This window comes from Monodelphis domestica, chromosome 5 (genome assembly GCF_027887165.1).
Source record: "Monodelphis domestica isolate mMonDom1 chromosome 5, mMonDom1.pri, whole genome shotgun sequence".
Taxonomy (NCBI): Eukaryota; Metazoa; Chordata; class Mammalia; order Didelphimorphia; family Didelphidae; genus Monodelphis; species Monodelphis domestica.
The window spans coordinates 125,152,950-125,177,490 of record NC_077231.1 but is presented as its reverse complement, the minus strand read 5'-3'; the positions used below and the strand labels follow the sequence as shown (position 1 = coordinate 125,177,490).

The following is a 24,541-nucleotide window of genomic DNA, read 5'->3' as shown; positions in this document are numbered from 1 at the left end:
TGGGTTGTCAAAGTCCTTCAGTTGCTCATTATCTAATGTCTTAGATTCTTGGAGGTAGAAAAGATCTTAAGAGCACCTCTTCTCTCTTCCCTCCATTTTAGCAGAAGAAGAAACAGCCCTAGCGAAGTTTCTAAGGTCACACATTGAATTTGTCGTAAAGTCAAAACTGAAATGCAAGTCCACCCATTTTGTGAAGACTTTCAGGCCCTCAGGGTGCTCTGTCTCATCTCCAACTTCTCTTTTGGTGGTTAATATTTATTATTAGTAGTGGTTCTTATTTTTAAAAATGATATAGTATAATGTCCTAGATCTAAATTTAAAAGGGGCCTTCTAATCCAACATCTTAATTTTACACATGAGGAAATTGAGGCCTACCAAAGTTAATTCCTGGAGGCTTAAGATCATTCAGATAATAATCCTTAGAGGTAAGATTTGAAATGACATACTTGGATTTTAAGTATTTTCATTGTACCAAACCATCTCCCAGTAGTAGTTGATGGGAGAAAATACTCCAAGGGAATAGTAGGGAGGTTTAGGGGTTCATAGATTTGTTGGAATGCAGGAAGATTTGGAGAGAGGTCAGTCTATTTATTGGAAGTTAATATGTAGAGAGACTTTATCCATACTTCTAATTGTTCCTAGACTTTAGGAATATTTCCTCATTAGCTTGATATTCTTATTACCTCCATTCTTTGATGGGTGGAAGGAAGGGTGGGAGTAAATGAAGGACACAAATTTTCCCTCATCCTTCTTTGCCCTACATTATGATCATTAAAATGATTGTTAATAATAAGTCAAACCAATTTTTCTTCCAGCCCAAGATTATGTGTCTAATAATACCATAGCAACACTTTGTGATTAATAACTAATCTCTCTGTCATGTAAATTATAGCAAACCAGATCAAGAAAATGTTAAAGCTGTAAATGTATCAGTGACTGACAATCTCTGAGTGGGGAAGACTTGTATTCCAGTCCCTCTACGCCTTACCCAGTTTGCTATCTGTGTAAGCCTAGGCAAGTCATTTTATCCCTTTCTGCATTTTTCCTGAGACTAAATAGCATTCAGTGCTAACATGCTTCCTTAATGAAAGGCCTCTATCAATGAAAGTGTAGCCTAATTTTTAAAAATATATCAGACCTATAGATCCAAAAAAAGTTAAGCGATTTACCCAAGGCCACATAGATAGTCTTGGGCCTAAGATCTAGAGCCAGGCCTTTGACTCCAAATCCAGGACCCTTATCCACTCTAACCCCTCCCCCCCAGTCCCTTCCCTACAACAACAAAACCTCATAGCAGAGTATGAAACATTCCTCATCCAAGGTCACTTTTCAGCTGAGAAGGAGGTAGTATGGGTCAACATCAACTAGTTTGGAACCAATAATCATTTACTTTGATCTGATTTCTGTTCTATAGTATTGCCTCCACGTACATTCTCAGAATCACTCTATACATTATTTCCCTGTCATTTCTTTCCTTGCTTTGCATCAGTTCATATGTCTGGCCACTTTTCTCTGAATTTCTCATATCTGTCGTTTCTTACAGCCCAGTCATAATCTTTTACATTCATTGACCATAATTTATTCATTTATTTTCCAGGTGCCCAAATGAGCAGCTATTTCTTTTCTAGTTTTTAAGAGATAGCTATATGGCTAAGAAGATAGCTAGAAAGACTTGAATTCAAAACCAGCCCCAGGCACTTACTGTGTAACTCTGGACCACTCACTTTACTTCTGTTTGCCTCAGTTTTCCCAACTGAAAAATGGAGATAATAATGCCTACCTTTCCCTCTTCGGTATTGTTATGAGGTTCAATATAGTAGACAATAGGTGCTTATTCCCTTCCCTTACTACAAGAAGTGCTGCTACTAATATTTTGGTTTTGTCAGAAATTAAACATACTGGGGACAGCTAGATGACTCAGACCCTGGGTAAGTCACTTACCCCCATTGCCTAGCTCTTCCCTTACTGCCCTTCTGCCTGGAACCCATACTTAGTATCAATTCTAAGATAGAAGGTATGAGTTTAAAAAGAAAAGAGGAAGAAGAATAATTATTAAATATATCCTTATCACTAATGTCCAGGAATCTGTAGTTGATAGAGGACCAGTCTTGAGTCTGAGTCAAGGTCTTATATCTGATATACATCGTCTGGGACTATCTATTTTCTGTAACCATTGCCTCTTCTAATGAAATCACAGGTCCCTGCCACCTCCTATCCCTTCCCCCAAAATGGAATATTTTGGTAGATATGGGACCTTTCTATATTTGATCTTTTTAGTGTAAAGGGATCATTTTACTGCCTTCTTTTTGGATCACAGAATCATATTCTTAAAGTTGGAAAGGACCTCCAGGATCCCTGTCTAGTATAATAATCCTTATCTGAATAAGAATACTCACTATAATATATTCAAAGAATAATCATTCATCATGCTTTTCCAGAGAAAGGAGAATCCACAACTTCCCTAGAAAGAGATCATTTTACCTGGAGACAACTTTAATTAGAACTTTTCCCTTATTTTTGCCTAAATTTGCCTTCCAACCATTTTTCTTAATCCCATCTCTGGGCCAAATGTCTAGCTCAAAATCTTTCTCCAAAACAACATTTCAAATGCTTGGGAAAAGGGACAGAAGTGTCCCTTTTGGGGGCATCTGGGTGACTCAGTGGATTGAAAGCCAGGCCTAGAGAAGGAGGTCCTGGGTTCAAATCTGGCCTCAGACACTTCCCAGATGTGTGACCCTGGGCAAGTCACTTAACCTCCAATGCCTAGCCCTTACCACTCTTCTGCCTTAGAACTAATATACAATATTGATTCCAAGACAGAAAGGAAGGGTTTAAAAATAAATACATAAATAACTCTCCCCATTAAGTCTCTTTCCTGGTGCAAATAACCTTAATTTCTTTAAATGATTTTTTCCTGTGTCCAGAAATTGAGGCTGTTCAACAACCTAGTTGCCCCCTTTGGATGCTATTGAGCTTATCAGTGTCTTTTATAAAACATGGCACCAAGTACTGAACACAATACTCCTGATATCTGAGTAGTGCAGGGTAGAATAGGATTGTACATTAGATTGTGAGGTCCTTGAGGGCAGGGACAATCTTTTGCCTCTTCTTGTGTCCCCAGCACTCAGCTCAGTGTCTGATACATAGTAAATGTTTAATAAATATTCATTGACTATCACTTCCCTAATGCCTCCCTATACTGCCTAAGGCTATATTTTTCTTTTTGATTGCTTTTATTATAGTGTTTACTCACTAAGCTTTTAGTTCACTATAACTCCTGAATCCTTTCAGAAAGATTTACTGTTTGGCCATGTCTTCCATATCTTATATTTCTGAAACTGATTCCTTTGTAAAACTTAATTTTTAGCCCACTTAATTTTAAAACAAATTTTGAAAAAATTAATTTTGTTTTTATAGTATGGACATTTTTAATATCCCTGCCATAGTCTCCCCCTTATTACAATTAATAAATAAGGAGAAAAAAACTATTTGCTATATAGCCAGTAACTGAGCTAAGAACTAGGGGTACAAATGCAAAAGAAAATTAGGCCTTGACCTCAAGTAAGAAGTTAACTATATAGGGGAGTAGTGATCAGGAAAGGATAAAATCACAGGGATGATGAACCATAAAGTTGTTGACATACTCTTATCTAAAAGCAATGGCAAGGGGTAGCTGGGTGGCTCAGTGGATTGAGAGTCAGGCCCAGAGATGGGAGGTCCTGGGTTCAAATCTGACCTCAGACACTTCCTAGCTATATGACTCTGGGAGAATCACTTAACCACCCCCACCCCTCATTGCCTAACCCTTACTGCTTTTCTGCCTTAGAACTCAAGATGGAAAGTAAGGGTTTTATTAAAAAGATAATAATTAAAATAAAAGCAATGCAAGTACATGTACTTTGACACTGGCAATGAGATGCTAGGGTGAATGTGGGGGATACAGTTATGTATCTGGGGCCAGTTAGACACAGTACCTTCTACCCAATCATCCTGGTCCCAGGTTGGGAGCTAGACGTCCAATTGGGAAAGCATAGTTGGCATGGAGATGTTAGAACTGTGTTCCATATCCCTAAATCTTAATTAATGTAACTAATAAGATGCTCTAAGCTCTGATAATCTTTGTCAGGTAAGAATGCCTCTTTGAGTTACCAAATCAGTCAATTAAAAGTATAAGCTAGATGTGAATAATCCTAGGCACTTCTATTCTATCAAAGGTATAATAAACTAAGTAAAAATAAGATCTTAATCAATTTGTTAGACTAAATTCCTGGAATTGAATAAAAACTGATGATACCACCCAGGAAAAGTCTTGTGGTTGATTAAAGAGAATTCGTCATGATCTTTGGAGGTTAGATAAAACAACAAACCAATTTAGAATCTAGTGTTCCAATGTCAAGCAGCCTGGTTGTGGAGGAGCTACATCTTAGCCTCCAAGAAGTAATAGTTTGAGGAGGTTTGTTAAGTGAGGGAGAGAAATGCTCTGTCTCTCTCCTTCTCCTTGACTAGAGGATGTATGATTTTATAAACCTGAAAAGGTCAAAAGAGTTTTGCACCCTATTGGCCTAGTTGCCAGCGTGCCAGTGACAGGAAGCCAAGCATTAACTAGCCCACTAGAGGCAACCTCAGGAACCTGTGAAGTCACTCATCCTCACCAGAACTTAGGAAAGGCCTCCACCCACCAAAAGGGGGCTTCATGTGAGAAAAGAACTTTGGGAAACTATACTTTGTTTAAGCAGAGGTTCACTATCCCCAGGGAGCGAATGTTTATTTAGGGCATACTGTGCCCCCTCTGGGGTCCTAACCCCCCACCAGTGTTAATGAGAATCTGGGAAAACTAGTCCTTCTGAAGGGGCTATTTTCTGGGTAATTATACTTTGCTATAGTGACATAAAGGGAAAATGATGGTGAAGCTTTGTACTGCCTGAACTACTCTAGGTCTAAATTTTTTGGCTACTGAGGGGTGAATGGTTTGTCCTCCTACTGAAGTTTTATCTTCTCTATCAAATTTTAGGACAGGTATAAGAAATACCTCCTGCTTCCAGTACCAGGACGTCTAAATGACTTCAGACTTTTTGAGCTCAGAAGATATCCTCCAGGGCTAGATACATCCATCTTCAAAATCATCATTTGGTTTCCTGAGCTCAGGGAAAGAATCATAAAGCAGAAAGTATAGGTAGGAACTTGAAATGCAATCTCAGGCTTATTGAGACAATAACATGTATTCATTATTAGAGAAAAAAGTTAACCAAAACCAAGCAACCCAGCATCTGCTTCAATTAGTAGATTTTCAGTGTTATTTTAATTTGCATGATGATAAATATTGTAAATATTGTTTTCCTGGTTCTACTTTCTTTGCTCTGTCTCAGTCCATGCAAATCTTCCAGTGGTTCTCATTTTCCTTCCTTCTTTTTAAGATAATCAGAACATAAGAAAACCAATTCCAGGCCTTTGTCTTATTCAACTTCTTCAGTGAATTAGGATTCTGAAAAGACAACTTGTATCATCCTCCCATTAGAAGGTAAGTGCTTTATCTTTGTATTGTTGCTTTTAATTACTTGTTCATATTTACCTTTTTATCATTCTTACTCATGTATTGGTATTTCAGAGTTTCTATTTAGCTCTAATCTTTTCATCAAGAATGCTTGGAAGTCTCTTCCTTTAAATGCCCCTTTACCCCATAAGTTTATACTCAATTTGCTAAGTGATTTTTGATTGTAAATACATGTCTCTTGCCTTTTGCAACATTATAGCTCTCTGCCTTTTGCAACATTATAGCTCTCTGCCTTTAAAGTCTTGGCTACTAAATCTTATGTGATCCTGACTGTGATTCCATGGTATCTGAACACTCTGATTGCTTGCAGTCCTTGTTCTTTGACCTGGAAGCTCTGGATTTGGGCCATGACATTCCTGGAGATTTTATTTAGGGTTTTCTTTCAAGATATGCCCCAGGGATTTTTTTCCCCTTTGCAGTTTGCCCTCTGGTTCCAATAGATCTGTCAGTAAATATTTATTAAACAATTTATGTGCCAGGCACTGTGCTAAACACTGTGGATTCAGGGGGAAAAAAGAAAAAGAGCAGAAATCCCTGCTCTCTAGAAGCTCACATTTGAATGGGGGAGACAACATGCAAACAACTTTATAAACAAGCCAAATTCAAGATAAATTGGCAAATCAACAGAAGGCAAGCCAAGGAATTAAGAAAGATGGAGAAAAGGCTTCCTGCAAAAATGCCCTAGCAAAGGTGTATGAGAAAAAGCAGCTAGATAGAAGTGAGAGAAAGCAGTGTTACAGAAACCTAGAAAGAATAGAACATTAAGAGAGTGATTGAATAATATCAAAGGCTACAGAAAGGTCAAGAAGGATGAGGATTAAGAAAAGGCCATTAGAATTGGCAATTAAGAGATATCTAGTGACTTTGGAAAGAGGAGTTTCATTTGAATAATGCTATTAGAAATCATAAGGTAGAGAGTTAAGAAGTGAGTAAGAGAAAGGGAAGTGAAGACAACTATTGAAGATATCCTTCTCAAGGAGTTTAGTTACAAAAGGGAAGAGGTTTGTATAAAACAGTAACTAGTGGGAACTGGAGCATTCAAGGGAGGATTTTTGAGGATGGGACATGAGCATGAATGTAGGCAGTAGGGAAGCACTAGATGGGATAAAATGGGATCATAATGTGCATGTGCATGTGCCCGAGATGAAGGAGGAGATAGTGGCAGAACATATCTGAGTGATATTGGGGAAGTGGTGTTTTTGTGAGTGATGGCAAGATCAAGGCTATGATATCATTTTTGTGACTGAGTTGGAGAGAAGCAGGTCATGTGAAATGAATAATTTGAGGAACTGTGAACTTGGGATGTCTGAGAGTATCAACATATATGTTGAAGCCCCTAGTATGAGAGCAAGAGTTGAGTAAGAGAGAAAAACTGGGGGCCAAGCAGTGAGAGTGTCCTAATTGCCACCAGAATTTTAAATGGATGGGAGATATGGGTTGAGTGTACCTCAGACAGCAGAGATTCCTGAGGAATAGTGGTAGAGGGAGAACCTGAAAGTGGAAATGGGGACTAAGGAGTATTTCAACTCCCTTACTTCAGCCAGTGAGTTGGGGACAAAAAATGAAAGTGTAGCCAGTGCTAAAAGGGAGGTCAGGGAAGCTATGATGTCCTGAGGAGGAGGAGCTGGAAAGAAAAGGATTTGAGGTGAAAATAATTTTGTTACTTATGGAGTAGGCATTCCAGAGAGCACAGTGGTAGGAATTGGTAGGTTTAGGGAGATTAAAATGATTGAAATGGGGAAAAGGAATTAGACAACAAGGGATGAAGAGTGGCATTTAAATGATGATGAGTTTTCAAAATCATTGGAATGGGGAGGATTGGATGGATGAGGTGATAATCATTGAGCATGAATTCAGGCAGGTTTTCTTTGTAGGGGTTTTGCCTCAGGATAGAGTTCTCTCAATTCTGGTGAAGGACAAATGCTGGAAGTTGAAGGAATGGTATTATTATCCTTCCTCCAGAGCAAAAGACCAGTCTAGGAATTTATGGAATGGACTTTCTCCTCTTCCCTAGAATGGAGGAGTCTGGTGCTTATTAGAATGCTATTTCTCTTCCTGAAGGTGAAGGGAACCAGGAAGGAGAACTTGCTTGTTGAGATCTAGGCAGTTTTCTTTATGATTTCTTGAAATATGATATTCAGATCCTCTTTGGGGAGATGTCTTTCAGAAGTGTTTATGATTATTAAATTATCTCTCTTGGATATATTTTCCAGGTCAACTTTTTTAAAATTCAAGAAACCTTATATTTTCTTTTTTTTTTCAGGCTTTTAACTTCATTTTAATATTTCTTGTTGTCTTAATGGAGTTAATCGCTTCTGCTTGGTTCATTCTAATTTTCAAGGAGCCTCTTAAATGAGTAAAGTTGAGTTCAGGGACCTCCTGTTAATTCTCCTTTCAAGTCTTTTTTACTAAAGCTTTTTGTTTCTTTTTCGTTTATAATGTCATTTTTAAACTTGATTCATTTCTATTACAAATTTTAATTGATGTGACTGAAGTGTGTTTTCATTTGAGACATTCCTGACACCATAGCTCTCTAGTCTTTGTGTTGCTGTTATTTACTCATTTTTCCAGCCTTATTTCTCTAATTGGTACTTTCAGACTCTGGGCACTTCTGGAGGAAATGTCTGGCCTTGTTTCAACTATATATATTCTCTGGGGATCTTTTACCACTTTTTCCAGGTTTTGAGTGCTATTTTTTTTAGGATCTCAGAGGCAGCCCAAGCTGAGGACCTACAAGCTTTCATATTCTACCAAGTCTGATCCAGGGTAAAATCTGATTGTTTCCCACCTGATCTGTGTTTTGCAGGTTCTTGACCCTGGTTTGGGTCTCAATGACACAATAGGCTTGCCCTGGTTAGAATTCCAGTAGACTTTTACTGTCTCCAACCTTTTCCCTATCTTCAGCCTAGAAAGCCCTACTGGTTCAAAGCAACAGAACTCCATGCTCCACTTTGATGCAAGTTCCTCTCCCTGGTTACCCTACTGCAGGTTTCACATAGGGTTAGGTACTGAATCCATGACTCTACTCTGGAGTCAGTACCACACAGCTACTGCTCACATCTGTTCCTTTTCCCTGTCTAGACAAACTCAAAACCAGGTCTAGGCTGGATCTGGAATCTTCCTTTGCCCTAAAACATAGCCCCAGGCTCTGTGCCTAGCCATAGGCTCTTGCTTTTAGTCTATGCTCCTGTGGAGCAGCCCAGCTAGGGAAACAGAACATTGATTCACTGTAGCAACACAGCTGACATGCTTCTGTTCCTGTGTGGTATACAGGGTCAGTCCCTAATAGAGATCCAGCTGCTGCTCCATTACTGCTTGCAGTACACACCTGCAAGTCAGTCAATAAATATTTATTAAGCCCCATTATGTTTCAGGCATTGTGCTAAGTGCTGGAGATACAAAGAAAAATAAAAGACAGTCTCTACTCTAGAAGAGCTTAAAATCTAATGGAAACCTACAGACCTGCAAATATGCAAAACAACAACAACAAAACCAACCTATGAACAAACAATGTTCAGAATAAATGGGAAATAATCAACAGAAGGAAGTCACCAGAACTAAGTGAGATCAGGAAAGGTTTCCCATAGAAGGTAGAATTTTAGCTGAGAGTAGAAAGGATCAAGAGAAGCCAGGAAGGCTTTTTAGAGATGAGGAGAGAGACCATTCCAGTCCTGGGGGACAATCAGTGAAAATTATGATCTTGTCCGAAGAACAGCAAGGAGGCCGGTGTCACTGAACTGAAGAGTACGTGGAAATGTGGAACATAAAAAAACTGGAAAGGGAGATTGTTATAAAGGGCTTTGAATACCAAACAGGGGAATTCCTATTTGATCTAGGAGATGGTAAGGGATCTCTGGAGTTTATTAAGTAGGGAGAAGGGCAAGGTCAGATTTTTGGAAAATCACTTTGACAGCTAAGAGTGTATTTATTGATTGGAGTGAAAAGAGACATGTGGCAGTAAAACCAACCAGAAGGCAATATATTGTTTTAGTCTAATGGTGTAGTGCTAAGGACCTGCACCAGAATAATGAAAATGTCAGAAGAGAGAAGCAGAGGTATAATAAAGGTAAAATCAGTAGTCCTTGGCAACCAACTGAAGACAGAGCATAAGTAGAAGATGACACCTGGGTTGCAAGCCTTCCTGGTTAAATAGTGGTAACCTTCCACATTAATAGGGAAGTTTAGAAGGGGGAAAAGAGAGTTCAGTTTTGGATATGTTGAGTTTAAGAGGTCTTCAGAACATCCAGTATGAAATTTCTTGCAGCAAGTTGCAGATGGGAGACTGGAGTTAGTAGAGAGGTTAGAGATGGATGTGTAGATTTGAGATCATTAGTATTTGAATAATAATCTAATCATGCCAGAAGGGAGAAGAAAAAGAACCCAGAACAGACAGACCCCTCAGGGACACCCATGTTTAGCAGATATGATCTGGATGAAGATCTAACAAAGGAGACAGACCTAGGCACATAGCCATAGATCCATCTCTTAGTTCATGCTGGATCTACAACTCGGCTCTAAAGTCCGAGTGCTATAGCTGCTGGTTGGCTCCTGTTTCTGTTCCTTGGGATGGAAAAAGGACTTGTGTTTTCTTTTTTTTTTTACCCCTACCTTCCATCTTAAAACCAATCCTAGGTATTGGTTCCAAAATAGAAAACTTGTTAAAGGCTTAGGCAATTGGGGTTAAGTGACTTGCCCAGTCACACAGCTAGGAGGTGTCTGCGGTCAGATTTTGAACCCAGAACCTCCCATCTCCAGACCTGTCTCTCAATCCACTAAGCTACCCAGCTGCTCCCTGATTCAGTATGTTTTCTGTTTGAATTTCCTGATTACTACAAAGCCTAGTGTACTTAAATCTTTATTAGAGTAGTTGAGGCAGGAGAGTGAGACCGTTCTGCTTACCCTTACTCCATCATCTTGATTGGCATCTTCCTCATAATCACTGTTTCTTGGGATTTTAATAATATCCTATTACATTCATATGCTACAATTTAAATCTATGCTTTATCCAAATCATTGACAAAAGACATTAAGTAGGATATAGGCAATTTAAAGATTACTATGTTGTTTCACTAGAGACTTCTTGAAACCAATATTAAACTGTCAATGACCACTGTTTGGTTCAGACCTTTCAACCAGTTTTGACTTCTTCTTGCTATACTTTTACTGAGTTTACATTTTCCCATCTTGTCCACCAAAATAGAATGGAATATTTTGCCAAATGTATCTCTAAAATCTAGGTGTGAAAAAATTGAAGTAAATTACATTTATAGTATTCCCTTGATCTGCTAATCCAATAACCTTGTCTAAAAAGGAAATGAAGTCATTTATTATGACATGACCTATTTTTGATGGAGCCATATTGCCTCTTTGTGATAACCTCTTCTTTTTTCCCAGACCTCTCTACATATTTAGAAATTTATCTCGATACCTCTCCAGGCATAGATTATAGACATTCTCTGGATTTTTCAGATATTTTTGCTCCACAACATCTAGGCATTCTAGATTTTCTAGGTGTTTCTGGATATTCTAGATGGTCAACCATCTATTAAGTTCTAGAATTTTGCCTAGAATTGAAATCCATTGAAAGTCTTACCTAGAATTCACAGATCCCTTTCTCTTCCCTTTGATAGCCAGGACAACATTTGCCCTTCTCCAGTCCTGTGATACCTCTCCCATTCTACATGATCTTTCAGAGATCAATGACAGTACCTCGACAATTAGACCTACCAGTCCTTAAGTCCCCCAGGATATAGTTCATCTGGGCCTAGTGACATGAACTCATAAAAGGACAGGTAGGTGCTCTTGCTGTTTCCTTAAATTATGGTGAATTTAAAGTCTTTTTTTAGACATTTTTGTTCTGTCCTTGACAAAGAAATGAGATAAGGGGCAGCTAGGTAGCACAGTGGATAGAGCACTAAACCAAGTCAGGAGGACTTGGGTTGAAATCTGACCTCAGACATTTCCTAGCTATGTGACCCTGGGCAAGTCACCTAACGTCAATTGCATGGTTCTTATGACTCTTCCTAGAATCAGTTTAGTATTGATTCTAAGGCAGAAGCTTAGTATTATCATAAAAAATTTAAATAATTAAAAATTTTTAAAAAGAAAGAAACAAGAGACAACTTAATCACTATTTGTACATTCTCTCTGTCCTTTATTAACATTGTCTTACCTGTCCCAAGCAGCAGTTTCATTCCTCTTTTGATGCATTTTGTGTACCAGGACTGTCATGTTTCATAAACTCTTCATTGGTTTCCTCTTTTTCTAGGTAGTTTGTTGTATACTCCAATGACAATATCTGTTGTCAGAAATATTCTGTTTCTCTACATTGATCCTAAATCATTTCCACTTTCTCTTCCACCCTTCCCCAATCCACTTCTAGATTTCTTGATGTAGCACCTGGGGCAGCTTGGGATTCCCCCAAAACTACTCTAGGTTCCATACAAAATCATAAAGCACGTGTTTCCACCATTATGTTTACATCATAGCTAAAAAACACAATTCGTTTCAAGCAAAGGCATGTAATGAAATAGCAAAATAAGTAGGTCATTTCCTCCCCATTCTATAAACTATGCTTCTACTAATATAGCCCAAGACTGGATGGTTTTTATACTTACCATATCATAAAATGAATTCATTCGTCCTGAGCTTGGATTGCATTACTAGCTTAGGGTAAAGGGAATAAAAGTGCAATTTCTAAGAAAAATAGAAGAATATAATTGCTCCTGGAAAAAATTTATGGAAAATTATAATCATGCTGACCCTAAAGGATCAAATATACATTCATATGGACTCAATTTTTCTAAATATAGGTAGAGTTGAGGAAGTCAGAAGGCAATTGTAATTACAATAATTACTAGAAGTGAATTAATTGTTAGTGTAATAATGAGGTTAAAGAGGTAAAGTGAAATAGAATTGGCATAGTAGACACACAATCAGGAATGTTGATCCAATAATTACATAAGAGCAATGAAATCCTGTGGCTACAAAGAAGGTTGATCCATAAATTCTGTCAGAGATTGTGAATGAGGCTTCATAATACTCTATGGTTTGTAGAATTGTAAAATATAGTCCTAGTAAAATTGTGATAAAGAGTGCTTGAATTATTTGCTTCTATTACGCTGTGATGAGCTCATGTAATTGAGACTCCTGAATCTAATAAAATGTATGTATTTAGGGAGTTCCTCCTAAGCTTGGGCTACATTAACAGAAATATAATATTTATAGTGATGAAAGTCCACTGTCTTTTATATGGGGATATTGCCTATACATATATACATATGGTCTGAGTAACAAGACAAAACAACAACAAACATTCTCTACTCAAAAACATTCTGCTGGTGCCTATACAGTTTCATTAAGAATAGGTCATGCTGAACTGGAAGTTTCTTTTAGGTTTTTTAGACATCAAGACATAGCAGGGTGCCTTGCAATATAATAAAGACTTTATAAATGTTTATTAAATTGAATTAAGTTGACTAGGGAATCCCACTTCCTTTTCTGCATACTCATAAGCCATCTCTTTAACTTATACACACACACACACATATACATATACATATATATAAATAAATTTTTTAAAACCTTACTAAAGCCTCCTGGCCAGCGGGAAGCCTTATGGTAGGAAAATAGAAAAGGGATAGAAATTCTGGATCCCGCGAAGGGCATGAAAGAGCCAACCTTTGAGATGTCAATAATGAGTCAGTAATCAGTTATTATTAATATTTTGGAGCCGCAGCTATGCTCGATCAATGGACGTCACTGAAAGGCTATTTCCATCCAGAGATCCCAATTTAACACTGCACTGGTCAGAGGATGATATAGTTAAGCTGGGAGAATGAATAGAGACTAATAGAGAGAATTAGAGAATGCAAGGTATTAGCATTGGAAAAGAAAGAGAGACACCTGGCCGAAGGCCAGGCCTCAGGTAAAGATAGAGAGGAGAGAGAAAGGTGGAAAGAGTGTTGAGCAAACCTGTGAGATCGTCCAAGGAGAGGGGAGCTGGCCACGACTTTCCAATTTATTCTTTTTGATACACAAATGAACTCAATACATATTGATAAGTTACATAATGCCTCAATACATATAGATGAGTTACATTGTGTATTGCCATTGGATAATTGCAAATTACGACAAGGTGAAGGTGGAGTTTTTAACCTCAGGTGAGTGAGACAAAGGGAAGCAAGGTTTCGTGCCCTAACTCCAGCCACGCTGGGAACAGAGTTCATTGCCATGTGCAGAATGGCCATGTGCCCATGCACAATCCTTGTCTCTCCATAATACCTATGGGCTGGACTGCTACACTTACCTTTCATCTTGGAATCAATACTGTATATTTGTTCCAAAGCAAAAAGACTGGTAAGGGCTAGGCAATGAGGGTTAAGTGACTTGCCCAGGGTCACACAGATGGGAAGTGTCTGAGGCCCGATATGAACCCAGGACCTCTTGTTTCTAGGCTTGGCTCTCAATCCACTGAGCTACCCAGCTACCCCCTAACTTACATATATATTAAAAACTGTTGTTCTTACAAATTGATGTCATATTCACCAAGATATAGTTTGTAAAAAAATGTAACTTTCTGCTTTTGAAAATTGGAGCATTTTCCCACCTTCATTACTGTAGCACCTTTTCACTCTCTTTCCACTACCTTAAATCTCCCTGATCCTTCAGAGATCACTCACAATTTCAATTATTATATTCCCAAGTTCTTTTAGTATACTAGGATGCCAATTATCTGGGCTAAGTGACTTGGGAGGCAGCCAGATGTTTTCATTAACTCCTTGCTAGGTCTTAGAGTATAGTACGAAGAGGAGTGGTGGTGAGGGGTTCTTAAACTAGGGTCCACAGACCCTTAAGGGATCTGTGAAGAAATTTTAGGAAGTCTGTGAATTTGAATGGGTAAAAAATGTTTTATTTTCACTAGCCTTTGGTTTCCTTTGTTATTCTACTTTATTTTATGCATTTAAAAATATAATTCTGAAAAAGCATCTATAGATTTTACCAGTCTTCCAGAGGAGTCAGTAACACCCAAAAGATGAAGAACTAGTCACAATCACAAGGTTTCAATCTCAGCTCTGACATTTAATAGATATATGACCCCAAGGACAGATGTCACTGTACATGCCTCCCTTGGCTTCAGTTTGTAAAGAGGGATAATATTATTTATCCTACATACTTAGAAGGGTGCTAGAAGGAAAACATAAGCTATTGTTATAATTCTGGGTTTTGATTCCCTATTAACCATTCCATAGCTCCATTAAGTCTTTCTTAAGATGTGTAACTAGAATTGCATATACTCTTCAAAGTCCATATATAACAAGGTTCTGAACAAGAATAGCAAAACATCTTATAGTTTATTTGATATTTTTCTTTTTAAAACATCTTTTATTGATGCTTTTTGTTTTTATGTATAGAAATTTCTCAACAACTTCTCACTCAATAGAATTCCCCCCCCTTGTAATAAGGAAAATAAGTTAATTAAAATAACCATCAGAATGGCATGGAAAGGAGTGAAATGGAAAATTATTTATTAAGATTACTCTGGGCTAGCCTAGTACTGTGCTAAGGCCTGGAATACAAATAGCTCTTGCTCTCAAGTAGTCATGTAAGACATCCCAGAAAGGAAATTTTAGTTTCTTAGCTGATGGAAAGGCCTAATAGCAAAATAGCATGGCAAATGGCAAGGCCCCAAAGGCCATAGGGAAGAATGGCAAGACAGATGATCCCAGACCAAAAGTAAAGTAGGGTCCTGGAATACCTCCAACAGATGTAGAAACGGGAGAGGGAGGGTCAGCAACCAGCTGAGAGTTGGCATTGATGCCTGGTAAAAACTATCAGGGGACTAGAAATAGTTTAAGGGAAGATTCTGTATCTGATAATGTCTAGAACATCATATACTTATAGCCCACCATTTCTCAATTTAAAAAAAGTATATAAAACTACTGTTTCTCTGGAACCAAGATCTCTGAATTTAATCTAAATTGTAATATCCTTTTATTTGGTTTTCATTGACAGTATTATGATCATCATATATTATTCTCTTGGTTTTATTTTTTTATCTATGCCATTTCATAGAAGTCTTCCCATAGTTCTGTGAATTCATCTTATCATCTCTAATAGTACATTAATATTTCATATATCACAGGTCTGATTGGCATCCACTTAATTGCTAGTTTTTTCTTCCACAAGAAATTATGCTATTAATAATTTGCTCTCTATAAGACTTTTCTGTTTTTTATTTCCTTAGGGTATGCCCAGTAGTAGAATCACTGAGTCAAAGGGAGTGAAGAAGTTCAATTGTCTTGAAAATTCCAAATTATTTCCCAGTCTAGTTAGATCAATTCATAGCTCCACCATGATGGAGATCATTATTGGGCTAGTTTTCCTCAGGTCACTACAGCATTAACTATTTTAACCTTCTATTATTCTTCCCAATTTAGATATGAAGGAAAATATCAGGATTGTTGCAGTTGGCTTTATTGTAGTAGTAGTAATTTAAGAGTATTTTTCATATGTCTATTAGTCATTTGTACATCTTCTGTTGAAAGTTTCATTTTCTTTGACTACTGATATACTAGGAAGTAAGTAGCAACTGTTGGTCTTATTTGTATATTTATGTTGAATATCTTTCAATCTTAGATAGTAGATTTTTTTGTTTATTTAATTAATTTAGAATATTTTTCCATGGTTCCATGATTCATGTTCTTTCCCTCCCCTCCTCCCACCCCACTCCCGTAGCCAATGAGCAATTCCACTGGGTTTTGCATGAGACAGTAGGCTTTTATTAAAGATACTTGATACAAATGTTCTTTTAACAAAATTTTATATTAAAATTTTTTTTAATCCTTACCTTCTTTCTTAGAAACAATACAAGTGTTGGTTCCATGTCAGAAGAGCAAATAAGGGTTAGGCAAAGGAGGTTAAGTGATTTGCCCAGGGTCACATTAGCCAGGAATCATCTGAGGTCACATTTGAACCCAGGTCCTTCTGACTCTAAGCCTGGCTTCTTCTCCACTGAGTTACCTAACTGCTCCAATGGAAGTTTTATTTTTAAAAAATATGTTTTTACATCATGGTCATTTCCAGATAATCCTCTCTCCCCCTATCCAAAGAAACTTCCCTTGCAACAAAGAAAAATAGTTCAACAAAACAAACTGCCATAGCAACTGCATCTGTTCCATGCCTGTAGTTTCCTCTTCTCTCCCCTTGAAAGGTGGAAATGTATGTTCTCATCTTCTCTATAAGACCAAGATTGTTCATTAAAAATATACATGGTTTGACTTTTTTTTGGTTCCTTTTTGTTGTTGTTCTTCTGGATGTCCAGTATTTCATAGACCCCTTTGGACTTTTTTTCTCTATTCATTAAGGAAATAGTATGAAGTGGCTAATGTGATCTCAAGCTGCATTAAAAGGGAGGAATACAGATGTTCGAACCAAGGAGCTGATTGTCCATACAACATCTGGAGTATTTTATTCAGTTTTGGAGGCCATATCAGGAAGGACATTATAAAGCAAGGGCGACTAGAAGACAGAAAGGCCTTGAGATTATGTCAAATGAAATGACTGAGGACACAGGCTGGAGAAGAGACAACTTGGGGAAACATGGAAGGAAAACTTTTCACACTATCTCCACATTAAATGGGCTCCCTTGGGAAGTGATAGGTTATTCTTTAGAACAAATTCTGGACTCAAGACCATTTATCTAGGCTGTTTTACGGCTGATTCTATTCAGCTTTAGACAGATTAGATTGCATCTGAAGTTCTCTTTAATTCCTATTGTCTGTGATTCCTCAGAAATTTTTCTTGCTAGGTTATTGAGAATTTAGAGCCTTTCTTCCTAAGAATACAGTTTAGATACTTCCCTAAATGTATTAACTTGTCCTTGCCCACATTCATGTTTAATTTCCATTCATTCCTTCATTGAACATTTATTAAGCTCCTATCAGTTGTAGTTTAGCAATGAATATGATCTTGGACAGAGTTCAGGAGAGGGTGGAAGATAGAAGGGCCTCATGTGTGATGGTCCATGAGATTATGAAGAACAGAACATGAATGAATGCCTAAACAACATCAAAACTTGTAGTAAATTATGACTACTCACACAGTGCTAAAAGATTCTCCTGATCTTTATCAACATTGATTTCTTTTTATTTATTTTTTGAATATATTTTATTTGATCATTTCCAAGCATTATTCGTTAAAGACATAGATCATTTTCTTTTCCTCCCCCCCCCCACCCCCCATAGCCGACGCGTAAGTCCACTGGGCATTAGATGTTTTCTTGATTTGAACCCATTGCTTTGTTGATAGTATTTGCATTAGAGTGTTCATTTAGAGTCTATCCTCTGTCATGTCCCCTCAACCTCTGTATTCAGGCATCAACATTGATTTCTTAATTCCATGACCTCCCCAAAACTAAAGGTTACCTGTAAACATGAAGGCTTGACTGTATCCTGCTTCCTTCAGATTCTTCATTTAAAAGGGAGCGGTGTGGAGAAGAGAGAAGCATTGCAGGGTTATTTCAATTCACTACTTGTTTTTTCTCAAAACTGATTTCAATTTTGTTTTTGTCTCAACCTAGGAAGATATGCTTATATTCATGATACTCCTCTCCTCAGGATTCCTCCCCAAAGCATCCCCATGGAGAGAATAAACTTAAATGTTATAGAAATATAAGTGAGCTGAGAGCATATGAGAATGAATCTAATGAAGCTTTTCTGAAGAGTGGAAAAGGAAAGAATGACTTAGTAGGAAAGAGGTCTAACTAGGTTTTGGTCAGCCAGGGGTTAGATACCTTGTATGGAGAATGGAATCTTATAAGTGAAAATCTATGAAGGAACTGGGATAAATAGGGTGCACAGTTTAGCCATGAAACGAAGGGGCTCTTACTACAAAGCAGAGAGGTGATTTCCTTCTTCCTTCACCTCCCAACCAATTTATTCTTTTCACTCAAATATTCAGATGCCAGAAGGCCTTAAGTCAAGAACAAAGTAGCTCCCTTCCCAAAGAATGAATGGTGAATTATTTTTATTTTAAATTGTAAATGTAGAGGGCAGCTGGGTAGCTCAGTAGATTGAGAGCCAGGCCTAGAGAGGGGAGGACCTGGGTTCAAATTTGACCTCAGATACTTCCCAGCTGTGTGACCCTGGGCAAGTCACTTAACCCCCATTGCCTAGCCCTTATCACTCATCTGCCTTGGAGCTATTGACTCCAAGACAGAAGGTAAGGGTTTAAAAAAATAAAATAAATTGTAAATGTAAACTCCCTTCCCTGAGTATATTCTATATAAATTCTATATAAAGAACTGGGAGGCAGATCAGAGCTCCTTCCACGAAGGAAGTAATATTGGAGCCACACTTTGGAGGAGTGTGTGTGTGTGTGTGTGTGTGTGTGTGTGTCTGTCTGTCTGTCTGTCTGTCTGTCTGTGCCTGTCTGTGTGTGCGTGCACGCGCGTGTGTCAGGGCGCCACTATCAGGGGATGCTTACCCAGAATGCTCCGTAGTTAACCTGCAGGGAGCGCCTCGCTCTTATTCACAATCAAACCACCAGGTGGCGGTGCTTGTCAAATGGCACTGCACCCTTGGAAAAAGGGACCGCTTGCTAAAAAGCAGGGTTTTTTTCTTGGCCGTAAGGTCAAGCATGATCACCATCACTGGAGAAAACCCTAAAGGCTTTAAGTAAGATTGAGTTGAAGAGGATAAGGTGGGAGTTATTGCCTAGCAATCAGATCCGAGCACATCTTCTGAAAATATCCTGCCATGAAGGAATTCCAAAAGGGAAAGCGGGATTGAGGGAATTCAAGGAACTGACGAAGCCGGAGGTGGGGGAGTCCAAGAAACAGGGTCTGGAGAAAAGTTCCAAATGGAAAGGGAAAACCAATGAGGGTGGGGCACTGAAGGACAGAGCCTAGACAGAGCGGGGAGTGTGACCCTACTGTATGCCAGGTAGGAATGGCGGGCTGGGGCCGAAGGGAGGCACCTGTGCAGGGCAGCGGCACAGGTGAAAAGAATGATCAACTCCTATTTCTTATGATTAAGATTTGGGGAGAGGGGAGAAGAAGCCCATTGGGAAAAAAGCCCCAAAGAGACTTTTGCTGATGACAGAAGTTCAGGTGACTCTGTGAAGCATATGGACTCGTGCAGAAGGGCACATGGGTGACTCGATTTCCTAGGGTAGTAATTGAAGGATCACTGGCAACTAATGAAATCATTCTTCTGGGCAGATAGAACAGACAACAGTTTCTTGGGTCTTCTGTGAAGAATGCTGCCCCATAAAATGAGAGCATGGGGGGGGCAGCTGGGTAGCTCAGTGGATTGAGAGCCAGGCCTAGAGACAGGAGGTCTTTAGGTTCAAATCTGACCTCAGCCACTTCCCAGCTGTATGACCCTGGGCAAGTCACTTGACCCCCATTGCCTAGCCCTTACCACTCTTCTGCCTTGGAGCCAATACACAGTATTGGCTCCAAGACAGAAGGTAAGGGTTTAAAAAATGAGAGCATGCCCATGGCCCCTCAACCAAGGAGTCACCAGGAATATTCCAGCTACTTAACAGTTGCCATGAAGATTGTGTCTGTTTAATTAACTGTTAATTTCTCTCAGCTAATGGAAAGGAGTGTTAGTAGAGCCAAAACATCTGATAATCCCAAATAACTTAAATTCCATTTTGGAGCCTTTGTAATTATTTTTAGATTAATTCTAAAATTAAACTCCCTTCCCCAAGTACAAACTAGTGAAAGATGGTTCAGAAGGGTTCTGAATGGAAGACAGAAAGCAGTCTCTGAGACTCATATTTTGTCATTAAAAAACACACAAGTATAATTAATAGATAATTGAAATTAGACCCCTACACTTTAGCACAGGAGTTACATCAAGCCATATTTTTTCATTTAAGAGCATTAACATTTTTTTTATCTTTTCTAGATTACATGTCAATACAATTTTTAATATTAATTTTATGACATTTTACATTCCATATTCTCTCTATTGCTCTCACCCTTCCCCAAGAAGGCAGGTCATAAATCACTTGTACATATATTATATAATACATATTTCCATGTTTATCATGTTGTGAAATAAAACATGTTACATGATGAGAAAAAAATCAGTGGAAAAAAATGAAGTGAAGAATGGCATGTTTGTACTCTATCTGTTCTTCTTATGAGGGTGGATATTCTTTTTCATCACAAATCCCTTGGAGTTGTCCTGGATCCTTGCCTTACTGATTAATAGTTAAGCCATTCACAGTTGATCATCATACACTATTGCTGTTACATTTTACCTGATTCACCTGGTTCTGCTCATTTCACTTTGTATCACTTTAAATAAGTCTTTACAGGTTTTGGTTATTTTTTTGTGATCATCTTGTTTGTCATTTCTTATGGCAAAATAGTATTCCATTACAAACATATACTACCACTTGTTTAACCGTTTCCAAATTGGTGGACATGCCCTCACTTACCAGTTCTTTGCTACCACATTTGTTGCTATAAATATGTTTGTACAGGTAGGTTCTTTTCTGCTATTTTAAAAATATCTTTGTTTTATAGCCTTTTGGCACGGTTCCAGATTGCTCTCCAGAATGGTGGTATTTGTTCATAGTTCTTTTTACCAGTATCATATTAGTGTCCTGATTTTTCCACATTGACATGACACTAATCAAGTAAATTCATTTAGGAAAGAATTGTCATTTTTGTTATATTGGCTTAGCCTACCCATGAACAATTAATGTTTTTCCAGTTATGTAAATATGACTATGTGAAAAGTGGTTTGAAATTGTGTTCATATAATTCATGGGTTTGTCTTGGCAGATAAACTCCCAGGTATTTTTATATTATCTATATAGTTATTTTAAATGGGATTTCTCTTTCTATCTCTTGCTGTTGGGTTATATTGGTAGTACAGAGAAATGCTAATAATTTATATAGATTTGTTTTATATCCTGCAACTTTGCTAAAGTTGCTAAAATTGATTGTTCTGATTAGTTTTTTTGGTTGCTTCTCTAGGATTTCTTAGATATATCATCATGTCATCTGCAATGGATGAAAGCTTTATTTTTTCATTGTCTATTCTAATTGCTTCAATTTCTTGTTATTCTCTTATAACTATGGCTAACATTTCTAGTACAATATTGAATAGTAGTGGTGATGATGGGCATTGTTGTTTCACTCATATTGGAAATCATATTGGAAAGACTCCTAGTTTAATCCCATTAAAGATAATGTTTGCTAACAGTTTTAGATGCTATTTGTCATTTTGAGGAATGTTCCAATTATTCCAATCTTCTCTAGTGTCTTTAATAGAAATGGGTTGTTGTATTTTGTCAAAAGTTGAAATAATTGTATGGTTTGTTGGCTTTATTATTGATATGTTCAGTTATGCTGATAGTTTTCCTAATATTGAACCATTCCTGCATTCCTCATCATAACATATCCTTGTGATATATTGCTGTAATCTCCTTGCTAGTATTTTGTTTAGAATTTTTGCATCAATATTCATTCATTTTTATTCTTCCTGGTTTAGGTATCAACACCATATTTATATCATAGAAAGAATTTCATAGAGTTCCTTCCTCAGATATTTTTACAAGTAGTTTATATGGTATTGGAATTAATTGATTTTTAAATGTTTGGTAGTATTAGATTTATTGGTTGGTTGGACTTAATATATTTAATTGGTGGTCACCAGGGATTTAATTTCTAATTCCCCAAATGATTACTCAAGTAAACGGAATTATGGTAGTTTATTTTTCAGTAGAGGAAGATATTAAGAATGAGAGAGAGAGGGAAAAGGGAATTGATCTGCTCCCGCCTGATCTGAGCCCGGCAGGAGTTCAAAGGCCTTGGCCAAATGGCCTCTCCAGAAAGCCAAGGAAAAGGGGAGTCAGCCTTATCACTCACCATGTGACCATCTAAAAGGAAAGCAGTCTGAGGTCTCCTGCATGAGCTCCTCCAACAGTCCAGTTTCACAGCCAAGTGTCTGCACTCCTGTCGAGTGCCTGTCTTCCAGTCTAACTCCAAGTGACTGAATCATTCTTCTTCCAGTCTCTCCTCCGAATGATTCTTCTTCACTCCAAGGCCAAGTGATTCTAAGCCCCAGTGACTGGATTCTTGATTGATCCTTGTGTGCCTCTGTTTCCTTTATTTAAAGACCTTTTTCTCTTGTGTCATCTCTCCTAAATTTTTCTATCTACCAATCATAGCAAATGCTCCTCTCCAGGACTGCCCACTCAATGTATGAAATGGGTGTCACACCTTTTGTAGTTAACAACTTTTTGTGGTTAGGTAACACCTTCGTAGTTAACACCTTTTTTGGTTAGTTAATACCTTTTTGTGGTTAAAATGGGTAGATCTACTTTAAATACTGAGTTAACACTTTGGGGATTAAAATCTAAAAATAGACAGGGGATTACAATTTTATCTTCACTGAAAAGGAAGAGCTAAGTACCTTCATTGTTACAATTAGGAGATAGCCAAATCCAATCTTCACAGTAGAATTCACTTGTGAATCCATCTAGCTTTTTTCCTTAGGGAAATAATTGATGGCTTGTTCAATTTCTTCTTCTGAGATGGGATTGTTTATTCTATTTCCTTTTCTGTTAATCTGAGCAATTTAAATATCTTTAAATATTCATCTATTTCAATTAGATTATCAGATTTGTTGGCATGTAATTGGGCAAAATAACTCCTAATGATTGCTTTAATTTCCTCTTCATTGCCTGTAATTTTGCTTTTTTCATTTTTAATATTGGTAATTTGGTTTTCTTCTTTCTTTTTTGTGATCAAATTAACCAATGGTTTATTTATTTTCTTATCTCCCCCCTCCCCCCATAAAACCAGTTCTTTATTTCATTTAAGTAGTACAATTGTTTTCTTACTTTCAGTTTTAATCTCTCCTTTGATTTTCAGAATTTCTAATTTGGTATTTAATTGGAGTTAAAAAATTTTTAACAATCTTTTTCTAGTTTTTTTAGTTGCATATACCCAATTCATTGATCTACTTTTTCTTTGTTTTATTGATGTTAGCATTTAGAGATATAAATTTTCCCTTCCAAGTACTGCTTTAGATACATCCCCCAAATTTTGTTATATTGTCTCTGTTGTCTTTCTCTTCACTAAATTGTTGATTGTTTCTATAATTTTCTTCTTTGAACCATTCTTCTTTAACATGAGATTATTTAGCCTTTTTTCTCTATTCCTTGTTCAGGGTAACTTTTATAGCATTGAGGTCTGAAAAGGATGCATTTAACATTTCTGCTTTTTTTGCATTTGGTTGTGAGGCTCTTATATGATCAATTTTTGTGAAGGCCACATTCTGCTAGGGAAAAGATATGTTCCTTTCTATTCCTATTCAATTTTCTCCAGAGGTCTATCAAGTCTAACTTTTCTACAATTCTAAAATATCTAATTTTGAGAGGGTAAGGTTAATTTCTCCTTCCAATATAGTTTTATTGTCTATTCCTTCTTGGGAACTCATTTAGGAGTTTGGATTCTATGCCATTTGGAGCATATACATTTAATACTGATATTATTTCATCTATGGTTCCTTTTATCAATATGTAATTTCCCCACCTCCCTGAGTCCCCCCCCCTTCCTTTTGTGTCTGTCCCATCCCCTTCTTACTTCTCTATTAGTTATGATAGATTTCTATACTTAACTGAGTGTGGATGTTATTCCCACTTTGTGCCAATTCTGATGAGAGTAAGGTTTAAGCATTGCCATCGCCACCCCTACCCTCTTGTCTTGCCTTCCACTGTAATGATTCTTACATGGCTCATGTGAGATAATTTACCCCCAGCTTTCCTCTTCTATTTTCCTAATGCATTCTTCTTTTTCTTTGATTTTTAAAAAATATAATCACATCACATTCAATTTACTATCTGTTTTTTCTATATGCTCCCAAATAGCAAAGTATTTTTCTTATAACTTTATTAGTAATGTAATCAATTTAACCCTATTTGATTATCTTAAAGTATCTTGTATCATAAACATCTTTA

General features: G+C 37.5%; 1 protein-coding gene across 4 annotated transcripts in view; it reads left to right on the top strand.

The window, feature by feature from the left end:
• The window catches only part of SLC2A3 (solute carrier family 2 member 3), an 83,425-nt gene that overhangs the window by 999 nt on the left and 57,885 nt on the right, over nucleotides 1-24,541 (top strand). For 3 of the 4 annotated variants that reach the window (XM_056799282.1, XM_007503618.3, XM_016425901.2), the window contains exons 2-3: nucleotides 5,012-5,173; nucleotides 5,415-5,518. The gene's annotated coding sequence lies outside the window, so the exon portion shown is untranslated. Of the gene's footprint in view, nucleotides 1-5,011; nucleotides 5,174-5,414; nucleotides 5,519-11,140; nucleotides 11,344-24,541 lie in introns of those variants that run through there. The other variant, XM_056799283.1, reaches the window with a different exon arrangement.